Source organism: Podarcis filfolensis (assembly GCF_964270895.1).
Source record: "Podarcis filfolensis genome assembly, chromosome: 8".
NCBI classification, from domain to species: Eukaryota; Metazoa; Chordata; class Lepidosauria; order Squamata; family Lacertidae; genus Podarcis; species Podarcis filfolensis.
Genome location: NC_139611.1, coordinates 18,036,413 through 18,061,102, shown reverse-complemented (window position 1 = coordinate 18,061,102; position 24,690 = coordinate 18,036,413). Strand labels below are relative to the sequence as shown.

Genomic DNA, 24,690 nt, shown 5'->3' with positions numbered 1-24,690 from the left:
ACTTACTCCACAACCAGTGTTCTCCCACTGCTAGTTTTTGAAGCTGTGTACACATGTTAGCTACAATCCATGTTGATCCTGTCATTTTGTGACAAATACCGCTATTTGATGCAGGGTTTCCCCCCTCAAACCAGCTTCAGTCCCACTAGAAAACTTAAGCTTCATAGTTAAGAATGGTGTGTGCATTCGAGACCACTGACTTTATGAATACAAGCTCCAGGGGGTTGCAGGAGAGGGGAAACCGAAAAGGTCATGTGTATCAGGTAAAGACACCCCTACCGCCCTCTCTGATGTGAACAACACCAAGCAAATGCAGCTTGCAATGCAGCAGGGGGGAATGACCTTGCTGGGTTTTAAACCACTGATATAAACATACCCTTTGTCGGATTCAACCTTACATTTCTCACACAAAATCTGCCACAAAAAAAGGAAGGGAAATAGCTTGCTAGAACAAAAATGGTCAGATTAGGATAAACATATTAGCAGCCATTTTAAAACTCTCGCAAATGCCTCAATTCCACACAGGAGCACATGTTTGTTTATTCATGCTAACCCATAGTTTGCCTTGCTGTAATGTGTGAGCCGAGTCCAATTAAGGTCTATCCAGAATAGAATTGTTGAAATTAATGGACCTATGTTAAGTCCTGTCTCTTAACTTCAGTGGGTCTACTCTGAGTAGCTCTATCACTGGTTACAACCCCTTTGGCTGCATACAATTAAAGTAAATCCCCACCTCTGCACAAACAAAATAGAAACCTGGGAATTGTAGTTTGCCCCCTCACAGAGCTATAACTCCCAGCGTCTTTAACAACCTACGGTTCTCAAGTTTCTTTGAGGGCAGAGGATGTGCTTTAAATGTAAGGTGTGTATGGTGCCAAAGGTCATAAGGACAGAGTTGTGGTACTTGCCACAGATGATAGAAAAAATCAAAATAAGCACCCAGATCATTTTTGAAACCACTTTCTACACTGCATTCGTAGATATCAGGGAAGGTTCTAAGGGTAAGGAGAATAGCATTTCCTGAGGCTAAAAACATCACACAGTTTCTTTTGGAACTTTGGGAAATGGGCTAGAATTCCAAAAAGTGTGTAGCCTTGGAGTAAAGACATGAAGACTGAGCAGCAATGAGGAGCAAATGCACATTTGCAGTGTGCCATAAAACTGATTATGCAGGAAGACAGACCCTGTGTTGTGAGCCATCCTCAGATCCAGAAGGAAAGTCATTTCCCTTCCTAGTTTATAGACTGTGCTCGTTTGATTGCTTGGAAAGGATACCAGGGAAAACAGTCCTTGTAATTAGCTAATGAGGGAAAGACAGTGAGGAGCAGCTTTGAAGCGCCCGAGCATGATAAAGGTCAAGAAGTTTGACGAGTGTATTGACGTCACTTCCAGCATTTGCTTTTCTTCCTTGGCCTGCTGTCAATTCATTCTGTAGAGACATTGGGACGTGGTGCCTGCTCTAAAATAATAATCTGCCTGGCCTATGCAGAAAATATCACTGGCATTCGTTAAGTAGCAACAGCTCCAGGTGCCCTCCTATCTCCCCCCTCCTTGTTAAAAAAAAACTTGCTTTCCTTATCCAATCATCCCAACAGCAGCCCCCTCCTCAAACCTTCTCAGCAGTCAGATTACAGCAATTGCTTTCAGATGCAAGTAGCTGCAATAAAAGCTCTGGCAGGGGAAATTTGCCTCTGAGGCGCAGAAGGCAAAATCCAATCCCATGCAAATCTGATTATCTTTTACTGCCATAGACACCTACCTAGTCTACTCGTGGGAAAGTTAAAAAATAAAAAAGAGAAAGAAACCAAGCATGGGAACAGATTAACAAAGACCAGGCATGCAAATTTTGGAAATGGTATGTGGTGAATCTGAAATCTAAGAATGCATCTGCAGGTAGGCTTTCCCAGCTGTTGATTACGCTGATCTGAATTTAGCACTTACAAGCACGGAAGATAAAACTAATGATGACTACTAGCCATGATGGCTATCCTCTGCAGTGCCACAAATCCAACTTAACGGTGTATGTAACGCTGGAAAATGTCAATCACTTCTCCTACCTGGGCAGCTGTCTTTCCACAAGGGCTGACTAATGCCGAAATTCAGCATCGCCTGAGCTCTACAAGTGCAACTTTCTCCTGATTGAAGGGCAGAGTGTTTGGAGACCTGGACATTCACAGGGAAACCAAAATGCTTGTTTACAAAGCTATTATACTACCAACCTTACTGTACGCTTGTGAAACATGGACCAATTATAAACGCCATCTCCAACCCTTCAAAAGATTCCATCAACAGTGTCTCTGAAAAAAATTACACATCACTTGGGAAGACAGGTGAGCTAATGACAGTGTACTGGAAGAAGCAAAGATCACCATTGTCAAAGCAATGATTCTTCAACATCAACTTCGTTGAACTGGTCATGTTGTGGGGATGCCCGATTATCGTCTTCCAAAGCAACTACTCTATTCCAAACTTGAAAATGGAAAGTGTAATGCTGGTGGTCAAAATAAGAGGTTTAAAGACTCTCTCAAGGCAAATATTTAAAAATGTAGTATAAACAAAGACAATTGGGAAACACTGGCCTGCAAGTGCTCCAATTGGAGAACAGCCTTTACCAAAGGTGTCATGGACTTTGAAGATGCTTGAACTCGGGACGAAAGGGAGAAACGTGCTGAGAGGAAGGCACACTTGGCAAACCTTCACCGTGATCAGCTCCCGTCTGGAAACCTATGTCCCTATTGTGGAAGGACGTATGGATCCAGAATTGGCCTCCACAGTTGCTTACAGACTCACTGTTAAGACTGTGTTCATGGAAGACAATCTTACTCTGCTATGAGTGATCGCCAAAGAAGAAGAAAATAAGAAGCTTTTTAGCCGCACACAGCCTCCTAAGGAGAAAACACTGTGGGCAGTGCCTGGCAGCAGGTTGGTAAATTATGTGTCAAGGGGTGTGAACCATGCAAGGTCATGTCATCATGGTTGCGGCAGTTGTCAATTGGTGCCTTCCCTGCCTGGCGAATGTGCCTCATCAATGTGCATCACTGTGGTTGGTAGGTAATGGCAGAATTTTGAAAGGTGCTATGGGAGTGGCTGTCGGTGCTGCTATGTCTCGACAGCTGTTGCTGTCTGCATTTGGATTACAACTCTATTACACTGGTGTAAACCCTGGTGCAGCAGAAGCCCAGAATAGCAGCAGTAATAGTTAACAGTAACCCTTCTAGTTGGTTAACTAAGGAGCAGGTTTGCTCAAGTATGTTGCAGGTAGAAATACTGTTTGTAATGAAGGGAGAGCAGTAGTTTGCTTGCTCGAATTAAGAAATAAGAAAATTTTGAGAATTTACATACTAGATTAAAATTGATTAATTCATTGAGAAGGGGATTGTAAGAAAAACACTGGGGCCTAATTTGAATAGTAGAGTGCCTGATCTCTGGTGGGCAATCTCACCCTTTATTTCCACACTGTGGCTGCAGACCAAATCACCAGTCAGGAAAGCTATGAGATTCAGGTGAGGGTCAGATGCCTTGTCAATCCCAGCAGGTATATAACAGGAAGACTGTCCAGGCCAAGCCTGTGTCCGTACACTGAAAGTGACAAACTCAGACAAACAAATTTTGATGAAGTTTTGGATTCTATGATTCTATGGCTGGCAATGGCTCTCCAGGATTTTCCAGACTAGGAAATTCCCAGCAGTACCTGGGACCTCTGAGCTAAAACCTTTCCTCTGTGAAAGATACTATTCTAGATATGTGAATGTGTGGTACAACCATTTGCATTTACCAATAGGAATTGCACTGATGTACCCGCTAATCAGTCCCCAGCATCTCCAGGTAGGGCTAGGAAATACATCTATCTGAAACCCTAGAAAGCTACTACAAGTCTGTGTAGACAATACTGAGATAGTCATAGTTCTAGATCTCTGACTTAGGCTACCATACCTTTAAAGCACATGAATTCCTGCAAAGAACCAAAAGAATGGAAATTTGTGCAGGGTACTGGGAATCATATCTTTGTGAGAAGCAAACTACAGTTCCCAGGATTCTTTGGGAAAGAGACATGCTTTTTTGTATGTATGCAGCCTTAGTATAGCACAGCTTTCTAGTTTCCTAACCACTGGAAGGCAATAGTTTGCAAGTTAAAGGATGCTGACAGAAAGCACGTTTAGAAACCCAACCTTAATATTTTCATTCGACTGGGCCAGAGTGGCAACTAGTTTGTCATTGCCCACAAGAACGCCACAGAACAGACCACTTGCTCTATCATTTTGTTTTTCAGAATACATCCATGCCATATATTTGAAGCACACAGATTCCCCTAAAGAATCTTGGGACTGCTAGTTAACCGAAGTCTCCGAACATGTTATTGGAACAGCTAGTTGGGACAGGAGCTATGGTCCAGCAAAGCGGTTTCCTTAACAAATGTCAGGAACTTTATTATAATTGACATGCAAAGAAGCTGATGTTCTCACAAGTGTTCTGCCCTCTTGCCTAGTAAATACGGGTGTCACCAAGCTGATTGCATTTTTCTTGCAGAGAAAACTACATAACAAACTACAGTTCCCATGATGCTTCTAGGGGAAGCCATGTGCTTCAAATGTGTGGTTCAGAGGTGACCTTACCCCTTCTGTTAAGTCTCTTGAACCAAGTAGAAAGCAAACACAAAGAGCTGGTGGATTTTGTTATTTCTTTCTTTCTTTCAAACATCCCCACTCCACCATGCTCTTTCAGTGGTCAACATTTGATGCTTAGCCCCCGCCCCACCCGCTCTCTCTCTTTTTTTAAAAAAAGAAAGGAGGTATGGAAAAGTTTACTTGGCCATGGGATGAATAGATGGCAATTAAAAGAAAAGGACAATGCCTGGCCCTTGTGCAGAGGTACGAGTTTAGCTATTAAAGGCTACGGCTTAGGTCAGATTGGGACCATATGTCACCATTCCAAAGCATAGTGGTGCTTGGTATCCCTGGATCCCAAATCAGCTGGGCCCATTGTCTCTGTGCCTGGGTGAGCCCCCCTCCCCACCCCCCAACATATATTCATAGCCCACACGAAGGGCCGCCTAGAAGACAGAAACAAATTGATACATACAAGCGCCCACCACCATTGGGGCTCACATGACACATTTTAAGCAGACAATAAAAGCACATTTCAGACTGTTTAAAAAATCTTGAGAAAGGATCGGTTGCCACGGCGATCAGATGGTAGGCCCCTCCGACGCGGCCCATTAAACTCCAATTGCACCTTATTCATTAGGACTGACTCTCAGGCGGTAAAAGGAGGGGGAAAGCAGGAAGAAAAGGACTTTTTTAAACGGGGTGGGCCTAAGGAGAATGAATCTGTGCAATAACCAGTTTGTTCATCAATTCAGGTGTTGTTTAATTTGTCCTGTTCAGGGGCTCCCTTTGTTTAAGCCCATCGCCCCATTGACTTATAATTTCCAGCACTCTATTAAGATGGGTTTCTCCAAACCCACGGGCATCACTTCATCGCTTAAAGCGGAAGGAGGGGGAAAGAATGGAATAAATCAAAGATGGGGAGATTTTCACTTTAGGAGTTGATGATGGAAAGGCTTGTAATTTCGGAGACGCCTCTTGGCTGGATGTTTTGCAGCAACAAAAGAGAGAGGAGCATTTGCCTCTCCTTAGGCGTGTCAAGGGTGCAGTGCTCAGAGTGTGGGCCACGTTTCTCTCTCATATTAAACTTTGCTCTGTTTGGGGACGGTGTGCTGGTAATGTGCCCCGGAGCTTTTCAGGAGGCAGAGAGAACAGAAAAGACCTTTTGAACTTTAAAACACAAAAGGTGTTAAGTTGTTACCACCCGACCATATTTGGTGAAGTTAAAAAAAACAAAAACTTAATGCTGCCAAAGTAACGAAAATGTTCAGATCTACAAAGGCCTGTAACTTCATGTTGTTCAATGACCAAAGAAGGGAAGGCAAGGAAAATACCAGCCTGCATGTTTGAGGGTAGGACCAGCCCTAAACATTTTGGTGCCTGAGGTGAAAAGATCCAAAGTACACCCCATACCTAATAACCAGAAAATCCTTAGCCCTGAAGAACTTTGCTAGTTTCACTGAAACTCACTCAAAATTCCACAGCCCCCCCCCTTTTTTTTTGCCTGAGGTGGCAGCCTTCCAAATAATCTTAATATTTCAAATTAGGCTATATCTAGCAAAAAAAACAACAACAAACCTATATAAGTGCAAAACTTGCTGGACCTTTTCTTCACTATTATGAAAAATAATAATTCCCCCCCCCTTGCACTGATGATCCTCAGACTTTTCTGCCTATGGAGGAACCCTCAAAGAGGCATCAGATATGTGAGCTGTTAAAAGTGCTGCGCTTCTGTCAGGCAAAAAGGGAGCAATCGGAACCCAGCCTTCACCAATATGAATTCTGTTTTTAAGTGAGAAGGGAGCTATGTCACAAACTGCTATGTTTTGTAGTTCTCCCTCTTCCCTGGCAACTCTGGGAGCTGTAGTTCTGTGAGCGAAATAGGCGGTTGGCACCCTTTACAGTTCCCACAATCCTTTGGGGGAAGCAATGACTTTTTAATTGTTATAATGGTGCTTTAAATATATGGGCCCAAGCCTACATGCAGCCCTTCCCACACCTCCTTGAGCTATCGTAACTAGTTTCACAGCTCTCAATCCTGCCCTGTGACTGGCAAGTTTGCACTCAAAGCAGAATCACGGCCATCTTGGTTCAGTAAGCCCACCAAATTAGAACGGAATAAGATGTCCACCCGTGTGTGGTGAATGGCAGCACAGCAGAGAAAATCAAGATTCCCACCAGTTCCTTAAGTCCCAATTATTCCCAGATTATCTTTTGAAATCGGGAGATCTCAGCTGAATAAACCAGTTGCCTGAATTACTGACAGCCGGGTGAATCGCTAAGGAGAGCAAAGAGGGAGCTGAGCTCCGCGGGTTAAAGGTGCCAGTCCCCTCTGGTGACCTTTGGGGGCAAGGGATGCTGTGTTATTGACTGACGGGCAGATAAACAGCCTCACCGTTTGCTGTCTCCTTTGGCACGCCAGTCAGGCAAACAACAGAGGGCAAGGGCCTTCCCAAAGTTAAAGAATAACTGTTTGGAGGAGGACGGGAGACCCTGGCGGCTTCATCCTTGCTCTGGGGGCTTCAAATCAAGCGTGGGGTAAACAGCTTCAGAAAGGAATAGAGGCAAAAGTCACCTCCGTGGTTACCAAAAGGGGTTTTGCTCTGTAGCAACGAAGGCTTCCCCCCTGCTTTTGCCCCAGACTCTATTAAACGGCTTTCCTTATCTATCTATCATCTATCTATCTATCTATCTATCTATCTATCTATCTATCTATCTATCATCTATCCATCCATCCATCCATCTATCTATCCCTCACTCCCACCCACCCACCCTCATTGTGCATGGCAGCAGTAAGCAAAGAAGAGATCTCTCCTTTGAGAGGCACAGACAGTTGCTAAGAGGAGAGATAAATGCCTTTCCTGCCAGGGGACGACTTGTATCTGACCTCACCTCACTCCTAGAGGCTCAATTTCTGTGCAAGGGTTTATGCTATTCACTATCTAGGCCTGCAGAAAATTGCTCTGAACATCTGCACACCTTACACGACTGGTAGGGCTAAATTTGGCTTGGGGAGAATGGTTGCCCCATATTAGTTGGGTGGCTTCTCCCCTGACCCTGCCCTTTGCCCCCTTGCACTTGAAAAACAGACATGGAGAAGAAAGTCTCTGAGAATGCACAGTGTTTCTTTCACCCTTCTCCCTCAGCTTCCCATTGCGAATGAATAACCTGCGCCTCAAGACACATAACTAAAATCTGAAGACTGGGCCTCAGAGCTAAACAGCACTCAGCTCTGGAGCCTTCCATTTTACACACCAAGCTACACCTGTTTTTGGCTGTAGCATCCCAGGTAGTTGACTGAAAACTGACCCTTGCGGGCTCCCTTGAACTTGCAGACAGATCTGCCTTTTTCAGTCTGAGCCATTCAGTTAACAGTGGCTTCAGGTATCCCTGCTGCATATCCTTCACTCCCAGTGGACAGTAAAGACAGGTGTAACTATGCTATTTTGCTGAATGGTCACCACTGTTCCTGTTACCAACTGCATTCGACAGAGCTCAAGAAGACATCATCGTCGTCATTATTTCATTGCTTTTTACACAAAAGTGCTTTAAGGCAACTTACAATGTAAGAACAAGAAACATTAAAACCAAATGTAAGGACCACAATAAAACAAAAACCTAAAATACCTATATATAATTTGATATAAAAAAGGACAGATTCAACCCACACCACTAAAAGAATGAACAATAAAAAGAGGCCATGGACATTATCCCCCAAATTAAAAGCCAAAGCCTGAGTAAATAAAACTGTTTTTGGCTGGTGCCTAAAAACAGACAATAATTGCTCCAGGCGTGACTTCCTAGGGAGAGCATTCCATAAGCACGACTGAAAAAGCCCTCAGAATAGGGGTGCATGGAGAAAAGGACCTCAGATGACAAACACAGGGTCTAGCTTGGCTCATGCCTAGATTTCTTCCCATGTTATCCTCACAGTCCTATAAGGTAGGTTTGGCTGATAGATAGCCTGGCCCAAGTTATCCTAGTCAGATCTAGGGTGAGTAGGGATTTCAGCCAATGTCTCCCCAGTACAAGGCTACTCTATCTGCTATACCACACTGTCCAATGGCCATTTAACCTCAAAGTCCCACTAATCAAGTGTGATGTCTATGGTATGCATCCAGTGTACATTATTTTAGTTACTTCACTTTTTGAAAACAAATAGCAGTTTATCAGAAAGTTTGTGTCTGAAAATGCAATGGTGTTGTTAAGGAGTGGAGATGGGGAGAAAAGAGGAGAGTTAAATTATAAACAAAGCTGGGGGGAGTTTTTGCACTGCAATGAGACTGTTGATTTCATTGTGAGCATAGGAACAAGAGAAGGTCCAAAATCAAAGCATTCCATGGTCATTTTTCTATCAAAAAGTAATATTGGGTGAACAACCTATTTACATGCCAATGTGCATTGCTGAACTGACCCAGGATGGGGGTGGGGGTGGGGACATACAAGCCTTCTATTATCCGCAATCAATAATTGCTAGAGTTCCTGGGAGTCACCCTACTAAGAAGACGTTAACGAGGTGCTCCCTTGCGCGAGGAGAGACAGCGAACGAGGTTTTAATTGGCAATAGATTATATTTATCAAACTGACAGCAAAGAGGGGTCGAGGGGCAGTCCTCTTGGTCGCTGTGTGGGTGGGGTGGGGGGGAGTAAGGGCTTAAAGGTTGGAGAGGAGGAGGGTGATGGAGGGGAGCAAGACCCTTCCCATAATCTCACATCATTCTGAATTATTCATTAGAGTCCTTCAAGAGGGTGGATAAATCAAGGGTGAAACAAAGAATGCAAGATGCTATTGTGCTATCACTTGAAGCCAACTTAAACCCAAGCCAAGTGATGATGAAGGGGGACAGCTAAGGGGAAGACGAGGAGGAGAGAGAAGAAGAGAGCGCCATTTGAGGTCATTTAGCAATATGGAGTGGCAAAGTTATTAAGAAGTGTTTAAGAGATGAAACTGGATATTTTGGTTAACCTTAGCTCATTTGAAAGGTTACCTACTGGGTAAAGTTAAACCATATAATCTTGGGGGGGGACCAGAATAATAATAATAAATTATTAATTATTATTATTAAAATTTATATACCGCCCTACACTCGCAGGTCTCTGGGTGGTTCACAAGATAAAATCACAATATAAAAACCACAGAATATATAATCAAAATAAAAACAAAAACAACCGAATTAACCACCACACCAAAAATAAAAAACAACCCACATTTTAAAAGGGCATTGGATGACAATCGACCAAAGGCTTCGTTAAAGAGGAATGTTTTTGCCTGGCACCTAAAGGTGTATATTGAAGGAGCCAGGTAAGCCTGCCAGGGGAGAGCATTCCAGAAGTGGGGAGCCACTGGAAAAAAGGCCCGATTCTCGTGTTGCCCTCCTCCGGACCTCTTGTGGAGGACGCACATGAAGATGGGTCTCAGAAGCTGATCTTAGGATCTGGGTAGGTTCAAATGGAATGAGGTGCTGCTTGCAGTATTGCGGTCTGGAGCCATTTATTATTTGCTACATGTACACCACGCCACATGGATCTCCTCTTTGGGCTTGGGAGACCTGAATTCAAATCCTCACTGAACTCAGCCAGTCACAAATCTCACTGGGGAGGCCCTGGGCGATTTACTATTTCTCAGTCTAGCCTGCTTCACAGGGCTAGAGCAAGGGCAGAATGAGACAACCATCTGCATTTCTTCCTGATGCTAAAGAAAATAGAATGCTTATTTGGCAGACAGAATGCCACATCTCCATCTATTCACAAAGCGGAATAAGGACACTTGTGTATTTGTAATACCTTTTATCATTCCAGTCATCATTGCTAGAGCCTCTCTGCCCTTCTTTGAATGCTGACCTGTTAAGACATCCTCCCCCGCCCCATTTTCAAAAGTGTATTCATCACAGCACTAAATTACTTAAATCAAACAAAATGCATGAACTTGGGTCAAACCATTCCAAAGAACAATACAGTCTTAATGTAAATAAAAGAGGGAAATTAATAACATTGTGTTTAAAAATTCAACAAAAAAACTCACCAATATACACATTTTGCTGCAGACTTCTTCTTTGGCAATCACTTGTGGTCAAGTAAGATTGTCTTCCATGAACATGGTCTAAGAGTGAGTCAGTAGGTGACTGTGGAAGCCAGTTCTGGATCCACACGTCCTTCCACAATAGGGACATAGGTTTCCAGACGGGAGTTGATCAAGGTGAGGATTTGCCAAACATGCCTTTCTCTTAGAACATTTCTTCCTGTCGTCCTGAGTTCAAGCGTCTTCAAAGTCCATGACACCTTTGGTAAAGGTTGTTCTCCAATTGGAGTGCTTGCAGGCCAGTGTTTCCCAATTGTCGATGTTGATACGACAATTTTTAAGATTTGCCTTGAGAGAGTCTTTAAACATATTTTGCTGCCCACCAGCATTACGCAGAATCACAGTACTGAGTACAAGAAAAAGCCTATAAAACAATACCAAGTCAAGTTCAGCAGTAACCAATGCTGATTCAATTACTGAAAAAGTCTTTCATCTCTGTTAAATGCCTACTGGATACCAAAGGATGCATTCTTAAGGTTACTAAATGGAGCATCTTACAAAGCACCTTTCATGCTTATTCCTAGACATTACTTTTATTGTGAATTCATAATTATTTGTGCTGGTGATGGTATTTGGGGTGGTTATACATCATCCCTCTTTCAACACTGTTTGTGCTTGCAAAGGTTTGGGGGCAGACATACTGCTTCGTTTGCAACCAGCAGTGCATGTCCCTCATAATTTATGCCTGAAACTTTCCATACCACAGATGATCCAGGGTGGTTGTTCTTTGTCCCAACTTTTCTTGCATTCTAGTGCAAGAGTGCCCCTCCAACTGGTAATAATGTGCTAACACTGGGGAAGCATCGCAGAACTCATAAAGCAGAATGAGGTTAGGATGTTTATAGATATCCATCACTAATGCACAATGAGTGCATCAATGCCATGCCTTCTGAAGTGTTAGTAATCTGACTATCACAATTTGCTTCTTATAAAACAAAAAACTTGAGAATGTTTAATATAACATATAAGCTTACAATGTATCTAATGCCTATGCCTATATAATTATACTGTCCTTATTTCAAAGATTTGCAAACCATCTTTGGATAACTGAAAGGTTTATAAGACACTTTTTGGAGTTATAAGACACCTTTTGGAGTAACCTCACAAGACAGCTTCTATACAGTATTTAAATGCAAAAATAAAATAAAAATGCAACCAAAGTTTTTATATATAAAAAACCATCATACAATAAAATATAAAAATAAAAATAAAAACCACTGGTTGTATCAAATGTTACTCCTACTCAGATCAGACCCATTGAAATTAATAGACATGACTATGAGCCAGTGTGATGCAGTGGTTAGAGTGTTTAACTAGGACATGAGAGACCAGGGTTCAAATCCCCACTCAGCGATGAAGCTCCCAGAGTGACCTTGGGCCAGTCATGGCCTCTTAGTCTAACCTTCCTAATAGTTTCTCCACCCCCTTGATTAAATGTGGATGCGTTTCTCAGAACTGGGGGCATCACCCTGTTCCATGCACTGTTTTTTAGCAAGATGTCTTCCACCAGTGAGCAGAGTAAAAAACCTCCTCTGTGGCATCCTTGCTATGGAACCACCTTCCCGGAAAAACTTTCCAACCACCTTTCTCCAGAGTGCCTCCTTCTGTGTGCACATTCTACTTCTGCTTCCATTAAGCAGGTTGCGCAGGGTTTGATCTCATTTCCAAAAAGCCAAATGAATAAACCTGTTTGACCAACTGTAGGGATGGAAATTAATGTGTCACATACCTCCTGGGAAGTAGAAGCTTTTTCCAACCGCTTTCCACTTGCTTTAAAAAAAGCAAAAACAAAACTATTGTCTGTCTCCAGCTTTGAGATTTGGCTTCTTTTATTCTTCTTCCTTTCCCTGCCTGAGCTGAGAAAAGAAAAGGGCGGGGGGGAATAATCTAATGAAATATTTAAGATTTTGGTGGGCAAGAGAGTCTCAAGAAGGTATTGTTTGCTCCCGTCTTTTGTGAAGAAGATGGGAGATGGCTGTAAGCAGGTTGCCAGGGGCCGCACCATATTGATGGGAACGGAGTTGGCATTGGCTACAGCTGTGGTATCTTGATTCCCAGCTGAGACACCAGCCTGGAAGCCTTTGTCCAGCTTTGTGAAGAGGACACGGAGGGGCCAAATTTACACAGACTTGATTGCAATTGCTACTAGGCTTTCTTTCTCCCCCTTGCTTTGTCTCCTGTTAGAAAATGGGAGAAGAGAGAGGGCACACGGGGGAGGGGGGGTTGACAATAAATGATGAATTTCATCACTGCTGGGCCACATAATAAACTCAAACACAGGAGAAACCCCCAGCTTTTCCCCTTCCCTCTCTTAAAGACATCTCCCACTGCTTTGCCTTCTTGGAACCTGATTTTTTCCCACTAACTGCTGCCTGATTTATAGCCGCTCCCTTAGAGGGAGCATATGTGGCAGAAGCCGTTTAGCAAGGGGCTGACATTTCGCTTAAGCAACTGTGAAAGGGCAAATTTTCCCTGAAACAGAGCTGCAGAAGAATTATGCTCAGTGGCTTCATTTTGCCCCTCCAGTTCTTCTTGTGGCCACCAGCAGTCCTCATTGCACACACACACTACATAACATTGAATCGCATACTTGGACTCTCTCCATTACTGAATCCACAGTACCATTCCTCGGTTCCGTTCTCATCAGATCACAGCATACATTTAAAGCACCTTTATGCCACTTTAACAGTCATGGCTCATCCCCTCCACAGCCAAGATTTATGGGAGTCGCAGTTTAGCCCTCACAGAGCTACAACTCTCAGTACCCTTAACAAACTACAGTTCCCAGGATTCTTTGGGCGAAACTATGCATTTTAAATATGTGTTAAATGTGCTTTAGATGTATGGTGCAGAAGTGGTCAAAGCACCGATGAATTTAACAGTCTGGGGTTCAGACTTGGGATATGTGCGGTTGGGCACAATGCCATCTGTGGATCCAATTCCATGCCACTTATCAACACTGTCCATGAATTTGCCATCTCACTCTAGGCGGGGGGGGGGGGAGGATGGGTATAGGGGATCTTCCCACTCCAATCAGCGCCAGATTTAGGGTGGTGCGGGCAGTTTCCCTACACGGGGCACCAAGGGAGCACACAACAACAACAACAACAACAACAACAACAACAACAACAACAACAACAACAATCTACTCAATACTTGACGGGGCGAAAATTTTGTTCTCACTCAGGGTGCAATGTTACTAAGTCCGCCCCTGCTCCCACCTGAACACCAAATTTATTTGGGAAGAAACTGGTTGCGTGATGCTAAAATGCACATAAAAATCAGCGTGGTTAGAGGGTTGGACACCTGTGTACTCTCTCACCCTCCTCACCCCCCCACCACCTTGCAGTCCCCTTGATCCACAGCTTGTTGTGGGGATTAAATCAGGGTGAGAACCATTTGAGCTCCTTGGAGAAAAAGGATGGGATATAAATGCAATAAATAAATCTCTCACAGACACCCACACCACATTCACAAACTCCTAGATGAAGGACTAGCCTCATGTGCAGGCCAGAGCTTCTCCTCCAGCCCAATCTGCACCACAACCCAGTAAAAATATGACATGGCGCATGGAGACTGCAGTTGCTGCTGCTCCTTGCTTTTGTCGCTGCCCCACGGTGGAGGCGGTTCCATTAGGGAGAATAGGGCACTGCCCCACCAACTTCACTCTGCCCTTCTTACAACCAGTCCACGGGATGGCAGCTTCTTCCATTTCAGTGTTGTCCTTGTATAATTGTGCAGCAAAGAAGAGGAGGGTGGGGACAAAAGTACAATGGGTTGGATCTGCCTCTCATTGGCTCTGGCTGTGCCTGTCATTGTCTCTGGCTCCACCTTCCGTTTGGCCTCCCTGCCTTCCGTTCTGCCAGTCCCAGTGGGCAGCAGCCATCAGTGCTGCCCTCCTGTGTAGATTTTGCCAGTGAACAGGCAAGAAGTTATAACTGTGGAATTCACTGCCAAAAGATGTAATGACGGCCACCAACGTGGATGGCTTTTAAAGGGGTTTTGGCTTGGACATACCATGGGGCAGGGGTCCTGCGCTGATAACACCCAAGAGAGTCTGCAGGGAAGGAGGCATTCTTTGAGATATGGGGGGGGGGGCTTATGTTAATTAGCACTTTAAACACAAATGCAGGACTCCTCAAACTGGTCCATGGACTACCAGTGGCCTGCAAGTTTCGTTCAGGTGGCCCTTGGCCCATCTGCAGCAAACCTGTTTATTTTCCATTGCGTTTTTATTGCTGCTTTTATCTCTTCTATTGTACTTTATTCCAGTGCAATTTGAATGCTATGAAATGGCAAATTGCATTTCAAATAAAACACAACATATTAAGAAACAAAAGAAGCAATAGCAATTCAGTTACAAGCCAATGCAGCACCTAAGAGCACAGAAGATTATAGTTGCTGCAAAACCAGTATATGGGCCACCAAGACCATTAGCAATTTTCAAGTGGTCCACAGGGGGTGGATGAGTTTCGGAACCACAGAAAAAGTGAATTGTGCCCCAGAAATGAACTGGCAAGCCAGTCTTTCAAAAGATGCACGCAAGGGAGTTACTGCTTCAGTACATCCTCCTATGTCTTCCTCTCTGCCACACACTCCCAAGCAGTGAATTCCACTCTTTTAACAGGCTTTCTCAGGTCCCTTAACAGGGAGCTGGAGCAACTTATGAAGATTACATCCTTCTCGAGAGGCCTGTTATTTCTTCATTTAAGTGGGTGGGCATGACGGTAGTTTTTCGGTTTTTGTTTTGTTTGGAGAAGGGCAGGAGGGAGGGAGGAGAAGAAACGAGTAATGTGATTGAATGTGCGTGTGTTGCTTCATTAGAAGGCTGGTGGGGTCCCCCATCCCCACCCCCTTCCCCTGCCTCGTGACATGGAAGGCTGGCACGCAAAGCTGCGTAGTTAGTTGTTATTAATGACCCTGGCTCTGGTTTGGTCCTCAAGGGACAATCTGACTTTAATAAGCCACAGCTGGAGGGTGGTTTCCGGGCCTGCCGCTGAGGAGGGAGAGAAAACATTTCAGGCACAGGGGAGACTCAAGCAGAGCAGGGCTGTAGGAAGAAGCTGTGTGGATGGGGACCACACTGCTGTGTTGACAAGCTTGTGTGTCAAGGTGTGTGTTTTTATTGTACAATTGGACAAAAAAGGGGGAGAATTGGGGGGGGGGACCAAGTGTGCTGTTGGAAAGCTGATAATGTGCAGTTCAAAAGTGTGTGGCGAAGGGAGGGAAGATTAGCGTGGTATCCAACTAAATTTTACTTAGCATAGACCCATTGACATTAATAGACCTAAGTTAGGCCATATTTGCACTATGTATTTACAGGCAGGATCATATCACATTAAACAGTCATGACTCCCCCTCCCCACGAAGCATGGTTTGTTAAGTGTGGTGAGGGTTGTTAGGAGACTCACCTTTCCCCCTCACAGAGATATAATTCTCAGAGTGGTTTAACAGTCATCCCCTCTTCCCAGGAAACTCTGGGAATTACAGTTCTGTGAGAGGAACAGGGTTTTCCTAGCGCCTCTCAGCACTCTCAGCATCCCATGATGAAAAGTCCAGCATCCTGTTCTCACAGTAGCCAACCAGATACCGCAAAGGGAAGTCCACAAGCACAACAGCACTCTTCTCTCCTGTAGCTTCCAGAAACTGGTATTCAGAGCCGTACATTTTAAACAAATTTAAATCACACCCACCCTCAAAAGTGCAGTGGGAACTATAGTTTGTTAAGGCTGCTGAGAACTGTCGCCATGTGAGGGGTAAACTATGGTTCCCATAATTCTTTAAGGGGCAGGTGTGCTTTAAATGTATGGTGTTTAGATAGTTGTTGTAGCAGCAGCAGCAGCAGCAGCAGCAGCAGCAGCGAAGAACAGCACCCAACCCAGGGACTGATAAAAGACTGGTTGAAATCACAGAGGGATGGGTGGTTTTAGGAAGGAGAGGGACAGGAAGCCTTCTTCCTAAGGAGGGAGGGAAAGAAAAGGGAGAAATCATTGCAAAACATTGGAGAGAAAAGAATTGGCGTCGCCCCCTCTAAATTTGGGCTCCCTAATGCATTTTTCTGCTGTCAGGTTGGGTCACCCAAACTAAGCTGTGAGCGGTGACCTTGACAAGGAACCAACTTCCACGAGCCAAGAGGAGGGAGGGAAGGAGGCCTGTGGGGAGGGAGGGAGCATGGTTAAATAAAAGCACCTTCTTTTCAGTATGTACACAAGGAGCGGAGGTTGACACGCCGACCTCAACGCTTGGCGGCCGCCCAGCTGGTTACACGACTTGGCAAGGGAGAGCGTGAGAAAGCAGGGGGCAAGAGCTGACTGTCATCGCAGCTGCAAAAAAAGGGAAAGGGGGGCTGGGTGGGGAACACTGTGCTGAACAGAAGAAGGGGGGGAAACCACCCTAATTAGAAAAATATGCGGCCAGAGGCCTTTCCGCCGTGAAAACACAGCCACATTGACCCTCTCCTGCCAAATGTGCAATCTAAGTTATTTGAGGCTATGGAGTGTGGGATTTTTTAACTAGGCTGCAACAGGGTATGCTGAGGAGGAAAATGGACTGGGGGTCGGGGTGGAAGGGTGGAAAAAGCTCCACAGGGACCATAACTCAAAGCTGTCATCGCAAAGGGTTGGAAAGGAGAAGAAGCGACATCACTTCCTAAAAGGGACAAAACTTCATTGCAGCTTCCTAGACCCTGTTGTTGTTCTTGCTGCTGCTCCTGGTAGTTGTTTTTTGGACTCTTTTCTGCAGAGGCCCTTTGCAATCAAACAACAACGCTTGAAAATCCTGTACTTGGGAGCAACATCTGAAATGAAACCCCGAACCACCCCTACTTGAAAAAAAAATTCAATCCAACTAGCTCAGGCAGTATTCAAACTTAAGCCAGGTGTGTATATTTGAGACAGCCCTCACGCATGCGCAGACAACAACTTAATGAACAGAGGCTTGGTGGGGGGTGATTGCAGGCAAGGGGGAACCAAAAAGATCATGCATGTTGGATGAAGACATCCCCCTCCCCTCTCTGATGTGTGCAACCATTCACATGTGCCAGGGCTGGCTGCTTATCACATTGTGAAATAAATGAAGCAGTACCAGGGTTGGCAAGGTGAAGTGACTGCCTCAGGTGGCAGGATTCACAGGGACAGCAGATCCTGATGTCAATCTTCCTTCCTCCCTTGTTCCTGGTGTAGATCTTCCCTCACTCCTTCTTCCCTGGCAGGTAGGGGAGTGCAATTTTGGAGTCTGCCTGAGGTGCCAAATTATATTGGGAAACCTGTAGCCCAGTGTTGTTCTTGTTGGATTCCCTGATCATGGTCAGGGCTGGACTCCTTTGGTCATCCCTGACCATAGGCCAAGCTAGATGGGATTGATGGGAGTTGGAGAGGGCCACAAGTTCCCCAGTCCAGTTTTAAACAATCAAATCTGGAGCAACCACTCATGCAGATACACAGCAGGGAACCTCCTTTCTGGATGGTGCTTACAGCTCCCAGAAGCCTCTTTCCTAGCCCCACCTCTCCTCCCGTTTCCTTTGACTCTCTCCGCAATCCGTCTCTGACAGAAAAGGCACATAGGCATTATTGGTGCACATGATGGTATAGGGAATGAGGAAGCTGAAGGCCTCCAGAAGCTGGACTTCAATTCCCATCACCTCTGACTGTTGGCCAAGCTGGAGTTTGTGTCCAGCAACATCCAGAGAACCACACAGGTTCCCCATTCCCGAATTACCATCTGGTGGTGGTTTGGAACTAGAATACCATCAGCTCCAGAGTCTAAACTGTACCACCAAATATCCTTAGGGATCTTCTTATTGAGAAGCATACTGCCTCCAACAGTAGATGGCATAACTAGGGCTTGGTCAGGTTGGCCTCCACCAAGAGCGCAGGCCCAGGGGGGCACAAAAATCATGGCTCTCCACTCTAGCTCATAGTGGCTAGGAGCCCTCCCACCTACCAGTGCATTCCTTGGACGACTCCTCACGCAAGCGCCCTTGGGTGCTATTAAAAGTGTGTGGAGTTCCCAGCAGGGCTCGGAGGGAAGAAAGACGAGGAAACAGGGGAGAGTTTCAGGGGAAGGAAGGAAGGAAGGAAAGTAGAGAGTGGAGGGAGGGAAGGAGGAAAGCACACAAGGGCGCAAGGAATCGTGGGGGGCACTGATACAGTTCCTTGCCCAAGGGTGCAAGGGAGCCTAGATATGCCTCTCACTGTAGGGGTAGAGCATATACAACAGGGTTAGTAGCCTAGCCATCTGTAGACAATCCATGGCCCTAGAGACAAACCTTGGAGACTTGGCAGCCCTTAAGTAGGCAAGCTGTCTTCTGGGGAATCTTGTATGCTCATAGTGATCAGAACCAGGGAGGAGCTCCTGATAGAACCTTTCCAGGGTTCTTTGAAGAAATGCTGTTTTGAATGCCACTGATTTAACTGGTACATCTGTGTGCATGCCAATAATGTCTACGTCTCTCTTCTGCTTGTGGGAGGGCGAGCCAGAATCGAGAGGCAGATTTCATAGAGCCAGGGGAAATGGGAGGAGGGCATGGGCTAGGAAAGAGGCTCTGTGTGTGTGTGTACTTTATTGACACACGACTGCAGCTCAGCTATCCCGAGCTGTGTGGGTGGCTCTGTGCGGATGCCTGCCAGGCTCCTCTTTTCCCAGACACGAAGCAGACGGCTTGTCACACAAAGAAAGTGGTCATTATGGGACTCTCTCTCTCTCTCTCTCTCTCTCTCTCTCTCTGTGTGTGTGTGTGTGTGTGTGTCTCCCTCGTCCCTTCTCCCTGCCAAAGCTGCAAACAGTAGAAGTTCATTTTCAAAGGAGTGGGGATGGGCCACACATCAATTCATGACCTGCCAATGCTTTTGTTTTTTAAAAAATTGGGGCCTGGGGTGAACCTGTGATGTGTGTTGGGGAATGTGGAGGGGCAAAGGGCTCTAGTCTAGAGCATGGGTAGGCAAACTAAGACCCGGGGGCCAGATCCGGCCCAATTGCCTTCTAAATCCGGCCCACGGACGGTCCAGGAATCAGTGTGTTTCAACATGAGTAGAATGTGTGTTTTTATTTAAAATGCATCTCTGGGTTATTTGTGGGGCATAGGAATTCGTGCATTTCCCCCCTCCAAAATATAGTCCGGCCCCCCACAAGGTCTGAGGGACAGTGGACCAGCCCCCTGCTGAAAAGGTTTGATGACCTCTGCTCTATAGAGATGAGTTTCCTGGAATGCTAATAGGGGGCAGTAATGGAGGTGGCACAAGGTGAAGTGCTTTGTGCATACATATGTGCTCATGCGCGTGCACACTCAAGAACAGCCTGCTGGATCAGGGCAATAGCTCATATAGTCCAACTTTCTGTTCTCATGGTGACCAACTAGATACCTGTGCTAAGCCTGCAAGCACAGCAGCACTCTAGCAACTGGTATTCAGAAGCATCACTGTCTCCAGCGGTGGAGGCGGAACATAGCCATCAGGGATAGTAGCTATTGATAGCCTTGTCCTCTGTGAATTTGTCCTATCCTCTTTTAAAGCCATCCAAGTCGGTGGCCATCCTTGCCTCTTGTGGGAGTGAGTTCCATAGTTTAATTGTGTTCTGTGTGAAGAAGCACTTGCTTTTCATCTGGCTTGAATTTTCCAGCTTTGATGGATGCCCCAAAGTTCTACAGAGAAAAGCCTTTTTCTCTCTCTATCTGATTTATCCATGCCATGCTTAATTTTATACTCCTCTATCCTGTCACCTCTTACTTGCCTTTTCTCCTAACGAAGAAGCCCCAAATGTTGTAACCTTTCCTCATAGTGGAGTTGCTTCATGCCCTTGATTGTTTCAGCTGCCCCTTTCTGAACCCTTCCACCCTTTGGAGAAACAGGGACTTAAACATTTAAATGTTAAGGAATAATTTAAGATTTTAGAAAAAAGAGAGAGACAGAGAAGGGAGGTAAGGAAAGCATTCCTTGCTGCACTGATGACTACTGTATAATCTCCCCCATGCCACCCCATGTACACACTAAACTAAAGGCAAATGGAGTCAAAGGGTTGTATCCAAATCAGTCATAATCAGTGTAGATCCACTGAAGATAATACATATGACTAACTTAGGTCCATTAATTTCAGGGTGTCTCCTCTGAGTAGCACTTAGCTGCATAAAACCCAAATAACTTTTGCATACTGATTTCCCCCTTCCAAATCTCTTTCCAGGGCCACTCCGAGGAGCAGGGAAGCTTTTTCTTCCCTTTCCTCCTTCCTCCTTCTCTTTCTTTTTTAAAAGTTCATCTCATTTTATTTTTCTGAAGTTAAGCAGCCCTCAGAATGAATGGATTACTGGTACCCTGGAAGCCTGACTCATTTTTATGATAGCATGAGCTTGACTTTAAAAAAACAGAAAAGAAAGAAAAAAGAGCAGGGAAGGGAGAGGGAAAGACACAAGGTTTTTATTCTCCTCTCCCATCCAGGGCCAAGTGAAATGGGAGTTATTTGATAATATTTATGGTGTCTCCAGTTGCAGATGACAGTGCTGCATTACTGAAACGGCTCACGGGATGGAGGAGCCAGAGAAGGATCATGTCTGCATGACAGGCTGAGTGGATGCTTACATAAGGCAGAGCTTTGGGCTGATTTGCTTTAGCTGTGACCACGGGTGAGGGAAACCCACCTCCTGGGCCAACTTTGACAACTGAACATGACAACACACCTGTCAGTCACATGGCAACATGACAACACCATATAATTGGTGAGTTGCCCTGCCCCACCTGTCAAAATCCCTTGCATAGGGTTCCCAAACACCCCAAAGCTAGCTGGCTATCAAGGATTTGGGAACCGCAACAGAAGCAGCAATGCAAATTCTGTGGTTGGTGCTTTGGGGATCACTGAGCAAAGCATTTCTTTCTCCCCTCCCCACCAGTGTGTTTGTGTGGGGGAGCTACATTTTACTGGCATTGCTGTGCACAAGAGTCGGTAGAGCGTGAGGCTCAATTCTCTCACACAACTGATGTCGGGGGGGGGGGGAGGTTTCTCTCTTCCCTCCCTGCAACATAAGAATATAACCACCTCTGAAAAGTTTGGAAACTACAGCTGTTGCAAAAACATTCCTTGTCATTCACGTCTTTGGCTGATTAAACCATCTATGGCATTTTAAAAGTTTTTTGGGGGGTATTGTTTTGGTTTGCGGGGCTTTCGTGTTTTTCGGTTTTATGTTGTGTATTTTGGGGGTTTTTTAAGAGGATGATGGCCTGTGGTCATTGGATGAAGGGCAGTATATAAATTTAATAAATAAATAAATAGCGTAAGACAAGCCAGTTGGAGCAAGCCAATGGCCCATCTAGTCCAGCATCTTGTTCCCACAATATGCTAGCCAATCAGATGTCCATATGAAAAGCTCACAAGAAGAACCTGAACACCATAGCCCTCTGCGCACCTACAATTCCCAGCTGCTGGCATAATGCCTCTGACAGTAGAGGTAGAACAAAGCCTTTGTGGCTAGTAGCCATTGATAGTCTTGTCCTCGCTTATTTTGACTAATCCTCTTAGAAGAACAGTAATGTCAGTTGATAGACAGGTGGGTGTGGTTTGGGGAAAACAGTTTTTGGGCCACATTGGACACATGCACCCTTGGGGTCTAAGATTGGTCCACAGGCTAGAATCCCCCCACCCCTGGCATAAAATCTTTTGGGTACTACTTGTTACCACACTTGCATTCTCCATCTCTGGAGATGCCAGAGATTGAACTTGGGAACTTCTGCATGAGGGAACCTGGGAACTTCTGTATTCAGCTGTGGTTTCTTTCTAAGTGCACATCTCAGGCTTGAACAGGACACGCAGGAGCCATGGAAATTCTGCCCTCCCACTCACTTCCAAATTTCAGTTTTGGGCTTAGTTTAGATGACCTGGGTGACCTATCCTGGCGGATGATGGGCTGTTGAGTGCAGTATTTGATATTTGGCAGTGGGTGTATACAGGCTTTGCCCAGGTTGCACACACAGTACTCTGGACAGAATTATTCTCCCTGTGAATTTCAACATTCTTTAATTCTGTCTTAAAAACACAACCACCAAGTTTCTAGTCCTTAACATTGAAAATGATTTGGTTGAAAGTGTAATTCTGAGGTTCCGGCTGTGTGATCACTCATTATTCAGCTGAGTGGAGGAATTGCACCCAGGACTCTGTCCCAGCATTGTGCTGGCAGCTGGTGCTGAACTGGCTGGCAGAATAAAATTTGCAGAAATCAGAGGGCAGGGCTTCAGCATCTTGCCTGTCCCTATCTGCCGGGCTCTATGCGCACCATTTAAACCACACCCGTCCCCTCCTAACAATCCTGGGGACTGTAGTTTACCCCACACCAAGGTAAAAGTCTCAGCACCCTTAACAAACTACTGTCCCCAGGGTTCTTTGAGGGAAGACATGTGCTTTAAATGTATGAAGTGCACACGCTATATAGTTGCCAGTGCACTGCTGAAGGCTGGAAGGTAAACAGAAAGGCTGGCAGTTCTCATGCTCTTTGTGGGGAAAGCTGTACTGCCGCCCGCATCCCAGATGGAGACCTCACATGAACCAAATCAGCTTCCCGTTTGGTTGTGTGCGCTCCAACCCACAAAGTGAACTTCTGAGCCCAGCAAAGAGAGACACAGGCTGTGTCAACTAACTGGAAGGACAGAGGAAGGAGAAGGGAGGAAAGTGGCTGGCGGGGAGGCAATACTGGCAAAAGGAGACACAAAGATACCTCATTTAAGGGAAACCTCCGACTGGATTGAGGCTAAGGCAGCATATGCATTACAGTTTTCTCCCACTGCTGGTGTCTGAGGCTGAGTACTCACAATGTTATCATTTCTTGAGAAATGCTGTTGCTCAATGTGTTTTGTCCCAAACCAACTTCACTCGGTTCGAAAAAGCAAGCCGTGGTTAAACTCGGTGTGCATTTGAGACATCAGTTGTGAATGTACAGATGCAAGCACATGCGCATATGATGGCTTCATTGAATAGGAATTTGGGCAGGGGCTGCAGGTGCAGGGAAACTAAACAGGTAATGCACATTGAGTGAAGACATCCCCCCACCTGCGTGCACAGGAATGCAAAAATGTGACTCGAATGCAGTCAGGCATGGGGTGGGGAACGGTCTTGCTCAGCTACTAATGTGTATACCGCATAAGGACACTTGCATAAGTACACGCTCCCATTTACTTTCCATCCAGTGCACCCCACCATTGGTTTAGGAAGCCATGTACACACAGCATTATTTGTTTAATTTATATTCCACCCTTCCTCCCCAGGGAGCGCAGGCCAGCAAACAGATAACACAATTTAAAAACAAAAACAGTCTAAAACACAATTACAAACATCCCAAAGCAGAAGGCTCCAGGTTCAATTTCAAATGGTATCTCCGGGTAGGGTTGTGAAGTATCACCTGCCTGGGAAACCCTGCAGAACTGCTGTCAGCCAGGGTTTTCTGCAGGTTCATGTTTGTTCCGATTCAGCAACAAGCAGCGTTTTTCCTGGGGAAAGCGTTGCTATGTGTGTGCATGGGGGTGGGGTGGGGGGACACCTCTCGGCCCTGTGACTTGAAATCAGGGACCAACAGAAGTGTGGATGGGACTTCTGTGTGTAGACAACACAGAACCAGATAGCCCGACTCCAGAAGGCGGCTTCCTGTTTTCCTAGAATCCGCTCGCCCCGTGCACGCACAGCGCTCCTGCGTCCTGGGCGACGCAATAGCTGTTCGCTGGCGGTGTTGTGAGGTTGGTTGGTTGGTTGGGTGTGTGTTTGTTTGCGCGCGCGCTTCTCTAAACTGGGCGGCGGGGCGAGCGCACCGCACGGCAACCCTCCCCTCGCGCGCCCTCTTTGGGAGCCGAGGCCTTCTTGGGGATGGGAACGAAACAAAAGGAGGCACACGTGAGGCTCCTCCTCCTCCTTTCCCCTGTGCTGCGCTCGCTCTCTCAGTCACGCGGCCGGCTTGCTTTTGCCCTCCTGCTCCTCCCTCTTTCCTAGCTGCGCTCTCCTTCGCTCAGTCGCGTGGCCCTGGCTCAGCCCTCGGTGGCGCGTG

The 24,690-nt window shown here is 45.7% G+C and overlaps 1 protein-coding gene and 1 long non-coding RNA gene across 6 annotated transcripts in view; one reads left to right on the top strand and one right to left on the bottom strand.

Moving 5' to 3' along the window:
* The window catches only part of PERM1 (PPARGC1 and ESRR induced regulator, muscle 1), a 70,434-nt gene that overhangs the window by 1,233 nt on the left and 44,511 nt on the right, over positions 1-24,690 (top strand). The window contains exon 1 of one of the 5 annotated variants that reach the window (XM_083628675.1): positions 1,649-2,922. The exons of 2 other annotated variants lie outside the window; for them this stretch is intronic. The gene's annotated coding sequence lies outside the window, so the exon portion shown is untranslated. Of the gene's footprint in view, positions 1-1,648; positions 2,923-21,175; positions 21,388-24,690 lie in introns of those variants that run through there. 2 more of the 5 variants (XR_014551626.1, XM_083628676.1) reach the window with 2 other exon arrangements.
* On the bottom strand, positions 2,088-14,406 carry LOC310769621. Its single transcript, XR_014551747.1, has 4 exons — positions 14,364-14,406; positions 12,412-12,538; positions 10,626-11,046; positions 2,088-2,163 (listed from the first exon to the last, which is right to left on the bottom strand). It is a non-coding gene; the product is annotated as an uncharacterized lncRNA (long non-coding RNA).